General features: G+C 49.5%; 2 non-coding genes across 2 annotated transcripts; one reads left to right on the top strand and one right to left on the bottom strand.

Annotated features, from left to right (window-relative positions):
• Positions 1-311: 311 nt before the first annotated feature.
• TRNAK-UUU (transfer RNA lysine (anticodon UUU)) lies at positions 312-384 on the top strand. The gene has a single exon. It is a non-coding gene; the product is annotated as a tRNA-Lys (tRNA).
• A 16,979-nt stretch (positions 385-17,363) lies between these two features.
• On the bottom strand, positions 17,364-17,435 carry TRNAE-UUC (transfer RNA glutamic acid (anticodon UUC)). Its single transcript has one exon. It is a non-coding gene; the product is annotated as a tRNA-Glu (tRNA).
• Between the last annotated feature and the right edge of the window lie 260 nt (positions 17,436-17,695).

Genomic DNA, 17,695 nt, shown 5'->3' with positions numbered 1-17,695 from the left:
AGGTTTGGCCAGGGCCCATACTCTTCTCTGCAAGAATTTTCATGTTGAGTTATGGTGCTTCGTCTCTACATGAAAAATGCTAAACCAAATTTTTCAACCTATCTCTGTGATATGATATACTGTATTTGTGCTGTTAGCACAAATACATAAATAAGTGCATAATAGCACTTTATGTTATAGGCTTCTCTTGTATTTCATTTTTTCTATTTATTCCTGGTTTGTCTACTTCCCTCTCTATTGCCTTACTAACTCATATTTGGCAAAGAGGTGGAGTTTCAGTATTAGTCATGTGACTGAAATACTCTTATGAAGCCCGGATAGCTCAGTCGGTAGAGCATCAGACTTTTAATCTGAGGGTCCAGGGTTCAAGTCCCTGTTCGGGCGTCTGCTGTTTTTATCTTTCTAAAGATCTTATCTACAGTGGGAGTGAACTCTCATGCATAATTTGTACTTATAATAAGGCCTACTTAGGGCTCTTTCATATGGGGTGGATCAGTGATGATCCGCCCCGCGAACATCCACTTGCTCAGCGGGGATCGCTCCGCCGATCCCAGCTGAGCAGGAAGATGACAGGTCCGTCGCTGCACACTGTGCAGCGACGGACCTGTCAGAACGCTGCTCTCCCCTATGGGGGATCAGGTGAGGATGGACCGTAGAGTCCGTCGTCACCCAATCCAATCACGGATGGAAAAGTAGGTTTTTCCTCCGTTACATTTTTTCGGATCAGAGCGGGTCGGATGTCAGCGGACATGTCACCGCTGACATCCGACACTCCATAGACCTCCATGGAGTGTCCGTTCAGGTCCGCCTAAAAAACTGACAGGCGGACCTGAATGGACAGTCCGTGTGAAAGAGGCCTTATAAGGCCTGTAAATATCACCTAAACATGCATTGTTTTGGAGAAATTTACTGTAGATGCAGCCGTCTACATCACTGGCGCATGCACTCTGAAGGAACAGGCACCTGGGCTGTCCTGTGGCTTAACCAGTTAACAACCGCGCTATAGCCGAATGACAGCTACAGTGCGGCTCAATAACTCTGGCAGGGCGTACTATGATGTCCTCCCAGAATCGCGTTCCCGCGCGCCCACCCAGGAATATCAGTGACCGCCAGGTCAGAAGGAGCTGGCGCATTGCGGATCATGGTAAATGGCCAATGACAGCGGCCTTTTGCGACGATCATTTGTAAACAAGCCGGCGCATGCCCGGCTTAGCTCTCGACTCTCTGTACCGATCGATACAGTGTGAGAGGGGGAGAGATCAGGTGCAGCAGCGCTGTGGGCACTGCAGATCCAGCCCACAGCCTTGCTCTGTGCCCATTCCTGCCTCATCCATACTCACAGCCATCCCATCCATACTCAGCCATCCCATCCATACTCAGCCATGTCATCAATACTCAATCATGCTGTCCATACTTAGCCGTACTCAGCCATGCCATCCATAATCAGCCATCTCATCCATACTTAGCCATGCCATTCATACTCAGCCATGCCATTCATACTCAGTGATACTTAGCCATCCCATCCATACTCACACATCCCATCCATACTCAGACATCCCCATTCATACTCAGACATCCCCATCCATGCTCAGTCATCTCCATCCATGCTCAGCCATCCCCATCCATGTTCAGTTATCCCATCCATGCTGAGTCATCCCCATCTATACTCATTCACGGCTCATCTATCCCCATTCATGGCTCATCCATCCACATTCTTGGCTCAGCCATCCCCATCCATGGTCTTCCATCCCCCTCCATGGCTCATTTATGCCTTATTCATGCTCATCCATGCCTCATCAATGCCACATCATGTTCTCATCCATGCCACATCCATGCCAATACAGTGCCCATCAGTGCCACTACAGTGCCTCACAATAGTGTAATAGGTGGTCAAATTAAATTTGAAATTTATGCCCCTAGAACACCTGACGGTGCTCCCTGCATGTTGGGCCTCTGTATGTGGCCTGGCTGTGTAAAAGTCTCACACATGTGGTATCGCTATACTCAGGAGGAGGAGCAGAATATATTTTTCTATGTACATGCTATGTAATTTTTGCTATGTACATGCTATGTGTTTGAAATATTGTATAAATTGACATCTTTGTGTAAAAAAAAGCGTTTTCATTTTCTTTCCACATTTTCCAAAAGCACCAGAACATGCGAACAGGCAAAAAATTTGTTCGAACACGCGAACACCGTTAGAGTCTATGGGACACGAACATGAATAACCAAAAGTGCTAATTTTAAAGGCTTATATGCAAGTTATTGTCATAAAAAGTGTTTGGGGACCTGGGTCCTGCCCCAGGAGACATGGATCAATGCAAAAAAAAGTTTTAAAAACGGCAGTTTTTTCGGGAGCAGTGATTTTAATAATGCTTAAAGTGAAACAATAAAGTGTAATATTCCTTTAAATTTCGTACCTGGGGGGTGTCTATAGTATGCCTGTAAAGGGGCGCATGTTTCCCGTGTTTAGAACAGTCTGACAGAAAAATGACATTTCAAAGGAAAAAAAGTCATTTAAAACTACTCACGGCTATTAATGAATTGCCGGTCCGACAATACACATAGAAGTTCATTGATAAAAACGGCATGGGAATTCCCTACAGGGGAACCCTGAACCAAAATTTAAAAAAAAAAATGACGTGGGGGGTCCCCCTAAATTCCAAACCAGGCCCTTCAGGTCTGGTATGGATAGTAAGTGGAACCCCGGCCAAAATTTAAAAAAAAAAAGGCGTGGGGTCTCCCTAAAAATCCATACCAGACCTTTATCCGAGCACGCAACCTGGCAGGCCGCAGGAAAAAGAGGGGGGACGAGAGAACCATACCAGGCCACATGCCCTCAACATTGGGAGGGTGCTTTGGGGTAGCCCCCAAAACACCTTGTCCCCATGTTGATGGCAACAAGGGCCTCATCCCCACAACCCTTGCCCGGTGGTTGTGGCAGTGCTGTGTTTTGGCCTAGGCCTAGGGCGGCACTTTGCGGGGGGGGCGGAAAAAGGCCGCCCCCCGAGAACGGCACCTGCGCCCTCTTCCCGCACAACAGGGCCACCAGGAATACAGCTTAGGAGTGGCATCGCGTGTGCGGAGGGAGCCAGAAAGCCGTCAAGCCGCCCCTGTGAAGCCTTGCTTCTCTTTCTGAATGGCCCTCTGCTGTGGCCAATTATGGGGAGGGAAACAGCGGGGAGGAAGCTGGGCGGCGGCGCAGGGAAACCAATTAGAGCCGCTCTCTCTCTCTTCAGCTGACAGAAAGGGGAGGGGGGGGGAGCGGGGGAGTTCTCTGGTAAATGGAGCAGCAGCGCTGTGACAGGGAGAGGAGAGATGCGGGCTGTCTGTGTATCTCCCCCGCTCGCCTCCCCCTCCTCTTTCTGTCAGCCGAAGAGAGAAGAGAGAGAGCGCGGCTCTAATTGGTTTCCCTGCGCCGCCGCCCAGCTTCCTGACCGCTGTTTCCCTCCCCATAATTGGCCACAGCAGAGGACCAATCAGAAGACTCTGGGAGCATCATGGGAAAAGTAGTCCCTGAAGAGTGGCGGCCCCTGTGTGTCCACAAACATGCTACAGCCCCCAGCATGCATGCACTCTGCTGGGGGGTGTTACAGGAGGAGAAAAAGAGTACTGTGCTGGGGGAAGCCAGAGAGGGAGCCACGCTGTACCCGCACCACCAGAGAGCCACGCTGTACCCGCACCACCAGAGCCACGCTGTACCCGCACCACCAGAGAGCCACGCTGTACCCGCACCACCAGAGAGCCACGCTGTACCCGCACCACCAGAGCCACGCTGTACCCGCACCACCAGAGAGCCACGCTGCACCTGCACCACCAGAGCCACGCTGTACCCGCACCACCAGAGCCACGCTGTACCTGCACCACCAGAGAGCCACGCTGTACCCGCACCACCAGAGAGCCACGCTGTACCCGCACCACCAGAGAGCCACGCTGTACCCGCACCACCAAAGAGCCACGCTGTACCCGCACCACCAGAGCCACGCTGTACCCACACCACCAGAGAGCCATGCTGTACCCGCACCACCAGAGAGAACCACACTGTACCCGCACCACCAGAGCCACGCTGTACATGCACCACCGGAGAGAACCACACTGTACCTGCACCACCAGAGCCATGCTGTACCCACACCACCAGAGAGAACCACACTGTACCTGCACCACCAGAGAGAGCCACGCTGTACCCGCACCACCAGAGAGAGCCACGCTGTACCCGCACCACCAGAGAGAGCCACGCTGTACCCGCACCACCAGAGAGCCACGCTGTACCCAAACCACCAGAAAGAAAGCCACATTGTTCCCGCACCACCAGAGAGGGAGCCACACTGTACCTGCACCACCAGAGAGCCACGCTGTACTCACACCAACATAGAGAGAGCCACACTGTATCCGCACCACCATAGAGAGAGCCACGCTGTTCCTGCACCAACAGAGAGCCACGCTGTACCTGCACCACCAGACAGGGAGCCACGCCACCAGAGAGAGCCACGCTTTTCCCGCACCACCAAAGAGAGAGCCACGCTGTACCTGCACCACCAGACAGGGAGCCACACCACCAGAGAGAGCCACGCTTTTCCTGCACCACCAAAGAGAGAGCCACGCTGTATCTGCACCACCAGAGGGGGAGAAAGATGAAGCCACTGCCGGGGTACAGACATGCTACACTACTGATTAGAGTCAGCCTGGGCAACCCAGAGTGAGCGAACGTCCAGCCAGAGGGATCACTGTTGCAGTTTCACCGGGTCTGGTAAGAGAGCCTGTTGGCCATTATCCATTACTGTTCCCAGGGACTGAGCCATTAGGAAGGGTCTAACCTGATATCCTCTAGGCCTTATTGACCGCCAAAATGAGCTCCAACGCTGGGCCTCCAGTCCGAAAATTAAGGGGGGGGACCACAATTTTTACCGCACCAGGTGACACCAAACCTAGTGACGCCACTGTCCTGGAGCCCACAACAAGTTCCGGCACTGAGCTTCGGTAAGTGGCCATACAGGGTGCACTAGCGTGGGCACCTAGGACATCTGCCACCCAGGGTCCCACAAGCGCCGATCAGCTTTTCGTAGCAGCCACCACCTCTCTCCCCACTGTCAGCCACACACACTCCTCAGCTCCTCCTCCTTCTCGGCTCTAATGTTCTAGTGTACACAGTCAGGAGGAGGAGGAGCCACAGAGGAGGGACACGACTTCAGTGCAAAAGCCACGCTGCCGGCCTGAGGTCTGTGTATAGTTTACAGTGGAGGGGGACACAGTAACCTGGAAGGGGGGTAGATAACAGATGCACACATAGATGAGGGGAGGGGGGGTAATGGGATATGTGCTGGGTGCTTTGAGAGGGGAGAGGATATGTGCTAGTGGGGGGGGTCTGATCCTCCCCTCCCAAAGCACCCAGCACATATCCCCTTACCCCCTAAATGAAAAAATGCGGCATCCCTCTCTGTCCTCCTCCTGTAGTTTCCCTCTGTCCTCTTCCCATGAAGATGACAGGGCGGATCTTAAAAAGGAAGAGGTGTGGCCTTGACAGGAAGGGGTGGGTCATATTTAAATTAGGGGGTGCGCGAGCTTAGTCAGGCCTAGGGCAGCACAAAACCTAAATACACCACTGGGTTGTGGGGGTCTGCGGGCGGTGGCCTTATCGGAATCTGGAAGCCTCCTTTAACAAGGGGACCCCCAGATCCCAGCCCTCCCCCTGTGTACAAAAGTACCCCTACCATTTCACAAAAAAAGTGTCAAAAATTTTAAAAATGACAAGAGACAGTCTTCTGTCTTCTATCTTCCTTCAGTTTCTTCTTACATCTTCTTCTGGTTCTTCTGTTTTTTCTTGTTCTTCTGGTTCTTCATCCGGTCTTCTCATCTGGCATCTTCCTCAGGGGCACCTTCTTCACTTCATCTTCTTTCCTCGGGCCGCTCCGCATCCACGATTGGACGGGAGGCCCCCGCTGTGTGACGCTTCTCCTCCTTTGACGGTTCTTAATTAACGAAGGGCGGGTGACCCCGCCCCCCCCTGACTTCACGGGGAATGCCACAGGGAAGTCCCTGTCAAGTCCCTGTGCGTCAGAGGGGGGCGGGGTCACCAGGTGGCCCCGCCCTCCATTATTTAAGAACCGGCAGAAGAGGAGAAGCGTCACACAGCCGGAGCCTCCCATCATGCTGGATGCGAAGCAGCCCGAGAAGACGAAGGGAAGAAGATGCCGGCGCCACGGAGGAAGATGCCAGATGAGAACACCGGAGGAAGAACAAGAAGAACCAGAAGAAGAAGAAGAAGAAGATGGAGGAAGAAACCGAAGGAAGATAGAAGACAGAACAAAGAAGAAGCATTTAAATAAAGGAATTGTCAAAAACTGTCTCTTGTCATTTTTAACATTTTTGACACTTTTTTTGTGAAATGGTAGGGGTACGTTTGTACCCCCTTACCATTTCACACAGGGGGGAGGGTCGGGATCTGGGGGTCCCCTTAAAGGGGGCTTCCAGATTCTGATAAGCCCCCCGCCCGCAGACCCCCACAACTACTGGGCAAGGGTTGTGGGGATGAGGCCCTTCTCCCCATCAACATGGGGACAAGGTGATTTAGGGGGCTACCCCAAAGCACCATCCCAATGTTGAGGGCATGTGGCCTGGTACGGTTCAGGGGGGGCACTCCCTCGTCCCCCCCTCTTTTCCTGCGGCCTGCCAGGTTGCGTGCTCGGATAAGGGTCTGGCATGGATTTTTGGGGAGACCCCACGCCATTTTTTTTTTTTTGGCACGGGGTTCCCCTTAAAATCCATACCAGACCTGAAGGGTCTAGTATAGATTTTGAGGGGGACCCCACGCCATTTCAAAAAAAAATTTTGGCCGGGGTTCCCCTTAATATCCATACCAGACCTGAAGGGCCTGGTATGGAATTTAGGGGGACCCCCCCACATCATTTTTTTTTTTAATTTTGGTTCGGGGTTCCCCTGTGGGGGATTCCCATGCCATTTTTATTAATGAACTTTTATGTGTATTGTCGGACCGGCAATTCATTAATAGCCGCGAGTAGTTTTAAATGACTTTTTTTCCTTTGAAATGTCATTTTGCTGTCAGACTGTTCTAAACACGGGAAACATGTGCCCCTTTACAGGCATACTATAGACACCCCCCAGGTATGAAATTTAAAGGAATATTACACTTTTATTGTTTCACTTTAAGCATTATTAAAATCACTGCTCCTGAAAAAACGGCCGTTTTAAAAACTTTTTTTGCCTTGATCCATGTCCCCTGGGGCAGGACCCAGGTCCCCAAACACTTTTTATGACAATAACTTGCATATAAGCCTTTAAAATTAGCACTTTTGATTTCTCCCATAGACTTTTAAAGGGTGTTCCGCGGCTTTCGAATTTGGCGTGAACACCCCAAATTGTTCGCTGTTGAGCGAACTGGCGAACAGCCGATGTTCGAGTGAAGCTCATCCCTATTCAAAAGACTCATTATGCCTCATAGAATATACATTGGGGTATTAGCTTTCCAAAATGGGGTAATTTTTTGGGCATATACATGTTCCTGGTGTTCCAGAGCCTTCAAAAGTGTAAGGCCTCGTACACACGGTACGAAAATCAGAAGGGAAAAGTCTGAAGACAAGCTGTCTGTGGATCTTCGGATTGTTCGATTTGACTTTTACATCAGACAAAAGCTGGATGTGCAGGCTATAAAATTTTTGTCTGATGTGAACTCAACATCTGATTTTCGGATGGTCAGTACAGAAATTTGTCACACAAAAGTTTAAAGTACAAACACACATGCTCGTAATCAAGGAACAAGCCGGAAGAGTTTGATCTTGTAAACTACTATTCATAATCTAGAATTAACATTTGTGACGCGGCAATTGATGAAATGTCAAAATAATAATGAAGCTGCTTTGCTGGTGATACTGATGTACAGTGCCTTGCAAAAGTATTCACCCTCTTGGCTTTTAACCAGTTTTTTTACATTACAGCCTTTAGTTCAATTTTTTTTGTTTTCTGAATTATATGTGATGGATCAGAACACAATAGTCTAAGTTGGTGAAGTAAAATTCGAAAAATATATACATAAAACTATTTTTCAGAAATAAAAAAATGATAATTGGCATGTGTGCAGTGGTGTATTTAGGTTTTGTGCTGCCCTAGGCCTGACTAAGCTTGCGCACCCCCTAATTTAACTATGACCCACCCCTTCCTGTCAAGGCCCCACCCCTTCCTTTTTAAGATCCGCCCTGTCATCTTCATGGGAGGACAGAGGGATGCCACCAGAAGAGGACAGAGGGACGCCGCAGGAGAAGGACAGTGAGCAATATGGCATCTTTGCATTTGGGAGGTAAGGGGATATGTACTGGGTGCTTTCGGAGGCTCTTGCACTGAAGTCGTGTCCCTCCTCTGTGGCTCCTCCTCCTCCTGGCTGTGTACTGAGTGTGTGTGGCTGACAGTGGGGAGAGAGGTGTCGGCTGCTACGGAAAGCCCATCGCCGCTTGTGGGACTCCGGGCGGCAGATGTCCTGGGTGCCCACACTGGCGCATCCCTGTCTGGCCATATACCGAAACTCAGTGCTGGAACTTGTTGTGGGCTCCGGGACAGTGGCGTCACTAGGGTTGGCCTAGAGGACATCAGGTTAGGCACTTCCTAATTGCTCAGTTCCTGGGAACAGTAATGGATAATGGCCAACAGGCTCTCTTACCAGACCTGGTGAAACTGCAACAGTGATCCCTCCGGCTGGACGTTTGCTCACTCGTGGTTGCCCAGGCCAACTCTAGTCAGTAGTGTAGCATGTCTCTATCCTGGCAGTGGCTTCATCTTTCTCCCCCTCTGGTGGTGCGGGTACAGCATGGCTCTCTGGTGGTGCAGGAACAGCGTGGCTCTCTCTCTGGTGGTGCGGGAGCAATGTGGCTCTCTGGTGGTGCAGGAACAGCGTGGCTCTCTGTCTGGTGGTGCGGGTACAGCGTGGCTATCTCTCTGGTGGTGCGAGAACAACGTGGCTCCCTCTCTGGTGGTGCGGGTACAGCGTGGCTCCCTCTCTGGTGGTGCGGGTACAGCGTGGCTCCCTCTCTGGTGGTGCAGGAACAGCGTGGCTCTCTCTGTGGTGGTGCGGGTACAGCGTGGCTCCCTCTCTGGTGGTGCGGGAACAACGTGTCTCTCTCTCTCTGGTGGTGCGGGTACAGCATGGCTCTCTGGTGGTGCGTGTACAGCGTGGCTCTCTGGTGGTGCGGGTGCAGCGTGGCTCTCTGGTGGTGCGGGTGCAGCGTGGCTCTGGTGGTGCGGGTACAGGGGTACAGTGTGGCTCCCTATCTGGCTTCCCCCAGCACAGTACTCTCTTTTTCTCCTTCTGTTACCCCCCTCCCCTCACACACACAGGGGCCGCTACTCTTCAGGGATTACTTTTCCCATGACGCCCCCAGAGTCTTCTGATTGGCCCTCTGCTGTGGCCAATCATGGGGAGGGAAACAGCGGGCAGGAAGCTGGGCAGCGGCGCGGCAAAACCAATTAGAGCCACTCTCTCTTCTCCATTCGGCTGACAGAAAGGGGAGGGGGAGGGAGAGGCGAGCAGGGAGATATACAGACAACCCACAGCTCTCCTCTCCCTGTCACAGCGCTGCTGCTCCATTTAACAGAGAACTCGGCAGCAGCAGAAAACTCCCCCTCCCCTTTCTGTCAGCCGAAGGGAGACAAGAGAGAGTGGCTCTAATTGATTTTGCCGCGCCGCGCCCAGCTTCCTACCCACTGTTTCCCTCCCCATGATTGGCCACAGCAGAGGGCCAATCAGAGAGAGAGAATCACGGCTTTATGGGGGCAGCTTGACGGCTCCTGCTTAAACTGCTTTCTGGCCCCATCTGCAGCTGCGACGCCACTGCACTCCTAAGCTGTACTCTCCTGATGTGCCATGCTGTGCGGGAGGAGGGCGCGGGTGCCATTTTGGTGGGAGTGGGGGGTTTGTCACCCCCCACAAAGTGCCACCCTAGGCCTGGGCCTTGTTGGCCTAGGCCAAAACACAGCACTGCATGTGCGTATGTATTCACCCCCTTTGTTATGAAGCCCATAAAAAGCTCTGGTGCTACCAATTACCTTCAGAAGTCACATAATTAGTGAAATGATGTCCACCCGTGTGCAATCTAAGTGTCACGTGATTTGTCATTACATATACACACACCTTTTTGAAAGGCCCCAGAGGCTGCAACACCTAAGCAAGAGGCACCACTAACCAAACACTGCCATGAAGAACAAGGAACTCTCCAAACAAGTAAGGGACAATGTTGTTGAGAAGTACAAGTCAGGGTTAGGTTATAAAAAATATCCAAATCTTTTTTGATCCCTAGGAGCACCATCAAATCTATCATAATCAAATGGAAAGAACATGGCACAACAGCAAACCTGCCAAGAGACGGCCGCGCACCAAAACTCACGGACCGGGCAAGGAGGGCATTAATCAGAGAGGCAGCACCGAGACCTAAGGTAACCCTGGAGGAGTTGCAGAGTTCCACAGCAGAGACTGGAGTATCTGTACATGGGACGACAATAAGCTGTACGCTCCATAGAATTGGTCTTTATGGCAGAATGGCCAGAAGAAAGCTATTACTTTCAGCAAAAAACAAGATGGCACGTTTTGAGTTTGCGAAATGGCATGTGGAAGACTCCCAAAATGTATGGAGGAAGGTGCTCTGGTCTGATGAGGCTAAAATTTAACTTTTTGGCCATCAAAGAAAACGCTATGTCTGGCACAAACCCAACACATCACATCACCCAAAGAACACCATCCCCACAATGAAACATGGTCGTGGCAGCATCATGCTGTGGGGATGTTTTTCAGCAGTCGGGACTGGGAAACTGGTCAGAGTTGAGGGAAAGATGGATGTGCTAAATACAGGGATATTCTTGAGCAAAACCTGTACCACTCTGTATGTGATTTGAGCTTAGGACAGAGGTTCACCTTCCAGCAGGACAATGACCGCAAACACACTGCTAAAGCAACACTTGAGTGGTTTAAGGGGAAACATGTAAATGTTTTGGAATGACCTAGTCAAAGCCCAGACCTTAATCCAATAGAAAATCTGTGGTCAGACTTAAAGATTGCTGTTCACAAGCACAAACCATACAACTTGAAGGAGCTGGAGCAGTTTTGCAAGTTGGAATGGGCAAAAATCCCAGTGGTAAGATGTGGCAAGCTCATAGAGACTTATCCAAAGCAACTTGGAGCTGTGATCAGTGCTGTATTTTGGCCTAGGCCAACAAAGCCCAGGCCTAGGGCGGCACGTTGCGGGGGGGTGGCAAAAAAGCCACCCCCCCGCACGAACCCCCTTCCCCTCTTCCCGCATAGAAACAAAAGGGGGGGGTTTCCGGCGCTCCGCAACATGTGATGTCTAAGGTAAATAGTACAATGGTAGCTATAATAGCACATTAAAATAAGGCAGGTAAATTCTAGAATGAGGAGGCAGCCATCCTCAGAGGGTGTCCATTACCTCTGTTGATAATCAATGTTGAAAAATAGAGGGGTGTGGAGGCGCCAACTGTGGTAGCTTGTTTATGCAAAAATAAAAGTTAGTGTAACAATTACACTTACTGGTTCGCAGGGTGGAGGTGTTTCTTTGAGATGGAAAGTGTCCTGGATGTGCTGTTATCTTGTTTCCGGCTTGGATTTCATTCCTTCAGGCGTCTGGGTGTGGAGTCTGTACACAGGCTGAACCGCTGCATCCAGTGCATGGAAAGCTCCATGCTGACCACTCTGGAGTAGAAGGAGCTGTGAGCCCCGAGCGCGTAGCCTGTACTATCCCTGCATTATCCCCAACACCAGCCTGGACGTTTGCTGTGCATCAGTGACGTCATTTCCTCTTCCGCGCTCCAGAGTGGTCAGCGTGGAGCTTTCCATGCACTGGATGCAGCGGTTCAGCCTGTGTACAGACTCCACACCCAGACGCCTGAAGGAATGAAATCCGAGCCGGAAAAAAGATAACAGCACATCCCAGGACACTTTCCATCTCAAAGAAACATCTCCACCCTGCGAACCAGTAAGTGTAATTGTTACACTAACTTTTATTTTTGCATAAACAAGCTACCACAGTTGGCGCCTCCACACCCCTCCTTTTTTCAACCCTCTTCCCGCATGCAGGCCCGCACAGCTGAATCCCAGAGCCCAGTGCCTCAACAAGTTCTGAGCTCCGATAATTGGTCAGACAAGGATGCGCTAGCCCGGACACCCGGGACATCTGCCGCCCGGGGTCCGGCAGCGTCGATCAGCTTTCTGGAGCAACCGTCCCTCTCTCTCCACTGACATCGGCACACACACTCCTCGGCTCCTCCTCCCCCTCGGCTCAAATGTTCCTGTATACACAGCCAGGAGGAGGAGCGGAGGAGGGACACAACTTCAGTGAGAGAGCCCTGCTGGTCTGAGGTCTGTGTACTGTATACAGTCAGAGGGGGACACGGAAACCAGGAAGGGGGGCAGGTAACAGGTGCACACATGGAGTGCTGGGAGGGGAGAGGGGGTAAGGGGATATGTGCTGGGGAGTGCTTTGGCAGGGGAGAAGACAGGTGCTACTGGGGGGGGTCTGATCCCCCACTAGCACATATCCTCTCCCCTCCCAAAACACTCCCCAGCACATATCCCCTTACCCCCCACTCCCCCCAAACTAAAAGATGCTGCCTCCCCTCAGCATCCCTCTGTCCCCTCAGCATCCCTCTGTTCCCTCCCCACATGGCAGCATACATGTGATAAACAAACTTTATGACATGGAAGCCTGGACCATCATTCCATCAAGGTCCATTGATGTATGAGTCCCTGAATCTTCCCTGTAGCGCCTGAGGCAGGTGCACTGCGCCAACCAGCCTGTCACTTAGCAGATGTCTCCATAGGCATTTTGCATGTGCTAATCAAACTCAAAGATGTAAAAATGGGGGAGATTGCTCTAGCTTTCTTTTTAACAGGTCCTGTGGATGTATATATGGGCGGAGCTATATTGCATTAATGCTGACATGTTGGTGTCAGGAAATCTGTTTTGAAAACGGAGAGGTAAGTATTCATGTGAATTGTAGCACTATTCCTTATTTATTTGCTATTCTGTGCATGTATTAACTCCCTCCCTGTATCCTATTGGCTCATATTTAGCAACGTGTTGGGGTATAGCTGTAAGTCATGTGACCACCAACATTTACCGGAGCCCAGATAGCTCAGTCGCTAGAGCATCAGACTTTTAATTTGAGGGTCCAGGGTTCAAGTCCCTGTTTGGGCAACTGCTTTCTTTTCGTTCTAAAGATCTTATCTACAGTGGGATCAAATTAAAATGGACAGGTGGTCCTTTTCAATCTGATCTCCCCATAGAGCAGTGGTTCTCAACCTGGGGGTCGAATGATGATTTGCCAAGGGCCACTGAATCCTGGGCTGTTCCTGAAGCCCACACCGCTCTCCCAGCCTTTTCACAGCCACCCAGCAGGGCTGTCTCTGGAGCCTGTGCCACCCACTCAGCCTCTTTGCAGCCGCCTATTCAGTTCACGGCATGGGTGGGGGGCAGAGACTAGAGGTCAGCTGACTGGTGAGGAATGTAAAGGGGGAGGGGCTGGAGGAGACCCTATCTCCTGATTTTGGCATAGGTGTCACTGCTGCGAGACACCACAGAGCTGGAGTCACAGTGAAGCCAGAAACACAGAGAGTAACACTACCTGTGATTAGAGTTGCCATTAAAAGTCCCCACTACAGTTCTTAGTTCAGCAGATGACCTTGATCAAGAGCACCTAAGTTGGGTCATCAGAACTCCCCCCAGCACTGCCACTGATCCCACCCCCCACCAGCACTGCCACTCATTCCACCCCCCACCCCCCATCAAGGAGCAAGAGAAGGAAAAAAAATAGAGAATACATGGAAGGGAGAGGAAAAGAGGGGGAGGAACAAAGAAAAAGGGAGAGAAAGAATAAGAGAAAGAACAAGAAGGATGGCTAGAGAGAGGGATGGGGGTAAAAAAACAAAACAAGAAATTAGGATAGAGATAGATAAAAGGGAAAGAAAGGAGAACAAAGAGAAAGAGTGGTATATCCTAAAATGTACCATAAGGGTAATACTGTACGAGTGGAAGGAACTCAGGGAGTGCTAAATGTCCGTGGGTTAGGGGAGCAAATTACTTGTCTTGCCTTGGGTGCTGAAAACCCATGCTATGAAAATTTTACTGTTAGGGGTCCCCACAACTTAGGAAATTTTATCAAGGGGTCACAGCATTGGAAAGGTTGAGAACCACTGCCATAGAGGAAAGCGAGACTCTGACAGGTCCATCTTAGCACAGTGAGCGGAGACAGACCTGTCATCTACCTGCTCAGCAGGGATTAACAAAGCGATCTCCCGCTGAGCAAATCGGAGGCTGCTGAGTGGACCGCCCCTTGTGAAAGGACCCTAATGCCCCGTACACACGGTGGGATTTTCCGATGGAAAATGTCCGATCGGAGCGTGTTGTCGGAAATTCCGACCGTGTGTGGGCTCCATTGGACATTTCCCATCGGATTTTCCGACACACAAAGTTTGAGAGCAGGATATAAAATTTTCCGACAACAAAATCCGTTGTCGGAAATTCCGATCGTGTGTACACAAATCCGACGGACAAAGTGCCACGCATGCTCAGAATAAATAAAGAGATGAAAGCTATTGGCCACTGCCCCGTTTATAGTCCCGACGTACGTGTTTTACGTCACCGCGTTCAGAACGATCGGATTTTCCGACAACTTTGTGTGACCATGTGTATGCAAGACAAGTTTGAGCCAACATCCGTCGGAAAAAATCCTAGGATTTTGTTGTCGGAATGTCCGAACAAAGTCCGACCGTGTGTACGGGTCATAACAGGTAACATTCAAGGCAGGCCTTAACCCCTTCCCGCCGACCGTACGCAGATATGCGTACTCGGCTTTCCGGGGTTATACCGGGATGATGCCTGCAGCTGCAGGCATCATCCCGGTACCGTTGTTTCGAGCGGGCGATGGGCTATCCATATATAACAACCGATGCGGCTAAAAGCCGCTCAGCTGTTATACCAGAGGAGCGGGAGGGGACATCCCCCCTCCCGCCGCCTCCCGCCGCTCTTACCGGGCCTCCCGTGCGATCGTCATGACGTCACTTCCCATTTACTCGGCTGCCAATGGCGCCGAATTTAAAAAAATACACAGTATTCAGAATCGCCGTTTTCGGAGATCTGAATACTTTGAAGTGTAAAGGTGGGATGGGGGGTCTTTTAGACCCCCCATCCCTCCATAAAGAGTACCTGTCACCACCTATTACTGTCACAAGGGATGTTTACATTCCTTGTGACAGCAATAAAAGTAAAAAAAAAAACTTTTTTTTTTTTAAACACAATTTATAAGTATAAAAATAAATAAAATAAATAAAAAAAATAAAAAAAATTTTGTAAAGCGCCCCCGTCCCCACGAGCTCACGCAGCGAAGAAAACGCATACAGAAGTCGCGCACGCATATGTAAACGGTGTTCAAATCACACATGTGAGGTATCGCCGCGATTGTCAGAGCGAAAGCAATAATTCTAGCCCTGGACCTCCTCTGTAACTCTAACTTGGTAACCGTAAAAAAAAATTAAAGCGTCGCCTATGGAAATTCATAGCTACCATAGTTTGTCGCCATTCCACGAGTGCGTGCAATTATAAAGCGTGACATGTTTGGTATCTATTTACTCGGCGTAACATCATCTTTCACATTATACAAAAAAATTGGGGTAACTTTACTGTTTGGATTTTTTAAAATTCATGGAAGTGTCCCTTTTCCAAAAATTTGCGTTTAAAACACCGCTGCACAAATACCGTGTGATATAAAATATTGCAACAATCGCCATTTTATTCTCTAGATTCTCTGCTAAAAAAAATATATATATATAATATTTGGGGGTTCTAAGTAATTTTCTAGCAAAAAATATGGATTTTAACTTGTAAACACCAAATTTCAAAAATAGGCTTAGTCATGAAAGGGTTAAAGTGGTTGTAAACCCTTTACAACCACTTTTTGCTACAGCTACCCTGGATATCTCCTAAACCTGCACGGTTTAGGAGATATCCCCTGTATCTGCATGTGCCGACGTCATCGACACATGCACACTGAAGCAATGGCACATACGTGCCGTTCCTTTGAAAAAGAGAAACCCCCCAAGGGGTGGGACTTTGAAGGCACTACCACATCAACAAGAAATAGTAAAAAAATAGGAAATATTCATTGACATAACAAATTGCACATAACCATGGATACAAATTATAAACACAAAAAAAAAATGCAAAAGAAATTATATAACTTCCTTGACCCAACGCATTTCAGAGATGAAATGTTGTTTCCTTCATCAGGGATTTTCACAGGGAATGTAATATATCATAAGAATTTTGCATGTACATTTAGGTATCCACAGTGATTAAAAGAGGAATGACACCGTCATGTAGAGTCCCCTGCAAATCCCATCCACTGAGCTGTTGCTTCAATTTACAAATTGGTATAAGGAACCGAAGGGGCCAGGAGTTGTGAGGGAATAACATCCCCTATTCACACCCAAAAAGTTTGTTGAGGTCTGGAAGCCCAGTAAACACAACAAAATACCATGTGTACTGAGGCCCAGCAGGTGAAAAATCTATGTAAAACGGTGACGTCACTCACAGGCAGATGGGTGGATAGGGATGTAGATGGCATAGGAGACCATGGACCAATACAGTGAGAAAATGGCTGTTTGATGTCAGCATTGCCAAGACAAAGGACACCCCAAAAAAACAAAAAGGTGAAAAAGATATATAAAAAGTAAGTACATATTGTATGTCTAGAATTAGAAAGATACTTGTAAATTCAAAGGCATAGAGTCATGAGGTTACCCAAATAGCTTGTTCTCAGTGAAAGTGGTCCACCATCAGCCTCTCCAGAGATGTCCCGTCCGTTGCCCTGTCTGTCTGTGTGTGAACTGACAATTTATATAGTCCTACACAAACAGCTTCAAATCTGCAATCATGCAGATCAGCTGAGTGTGGACCGTCTCCTCCCTGACTGAGAAACAGGCCCCCTGAGACGTGGATGCGCCATTACCGGCGGCTCCCGCGCGCATGAGTGACGTCATCGCGGCTCCGGACAATCACAGCGCCGGAGCCTGCGAGTAACTCCAGGAGTGATGTCTCTGGCTGGAGCGGGGTACGAGGACCACTGCAGGGGGCTTCGATCTAAGGTAAGTAATTCATAATGAGCTAGTATGCTATGCATACTAGCTCATTATGGATTTGTCTTGCAGGTTTTTTTGGGGGGGTTTCTAGGGTTTACAATCACTTTAAATTCAGCAGGTAACCTGGTGGGTTTAGCTCCACTTTATAAACTTTGTAATTTAGTCTGGTAGAAAATTTTTTGCAAACAGTATCTGCCTGGAAAAAAACAAAAACAATTCTTTCCCATACCGGGAGTCGAACCCGGGCCGCCTGGGTGAAAACCAGGAATCCTAACCGCTAGACCATATGGGAGAACTGAAAACATATTCCATGGAACTAAACTCTTTAAATCAATGCTACCTATTTTTAATCCTAATACTTCTAGCAGTAGTAAGGTATATTATATTTACTGGTTTTAACCTCTTCAGCTCCGGAAGGTTTACCCCCCCTCATAACCAGGCCATTTTTTTTGCGATACAGCACTGCATAACTGACAGTTGTATGGTCGTGCGACGCTGTACCCAAATAAAATTCATGTTCTTTTTTTCCCCACAAATAGAGATTTCTTTTGG

This window comes from Aquarana catesbeiana, linkage group LG03, assembly GCF_042186555.1.
Source record: "Aquarana catesbeiana isolate 2022-GZ linkage group LG03, ASM4218655v1, whole genome shotgun sequence".
In the NCBI taxonomy this organism is placed as follows: Eukaryota; Metazoa; Chordata; class Amphibia; order Anura; family Ranidae; genus Aquarana; species Aquarana catesbeiana.
Note: the sequence above shows the minus strand (reverse complement) of the source record. Positions and strands in the feature narration are given on the sequence as shown.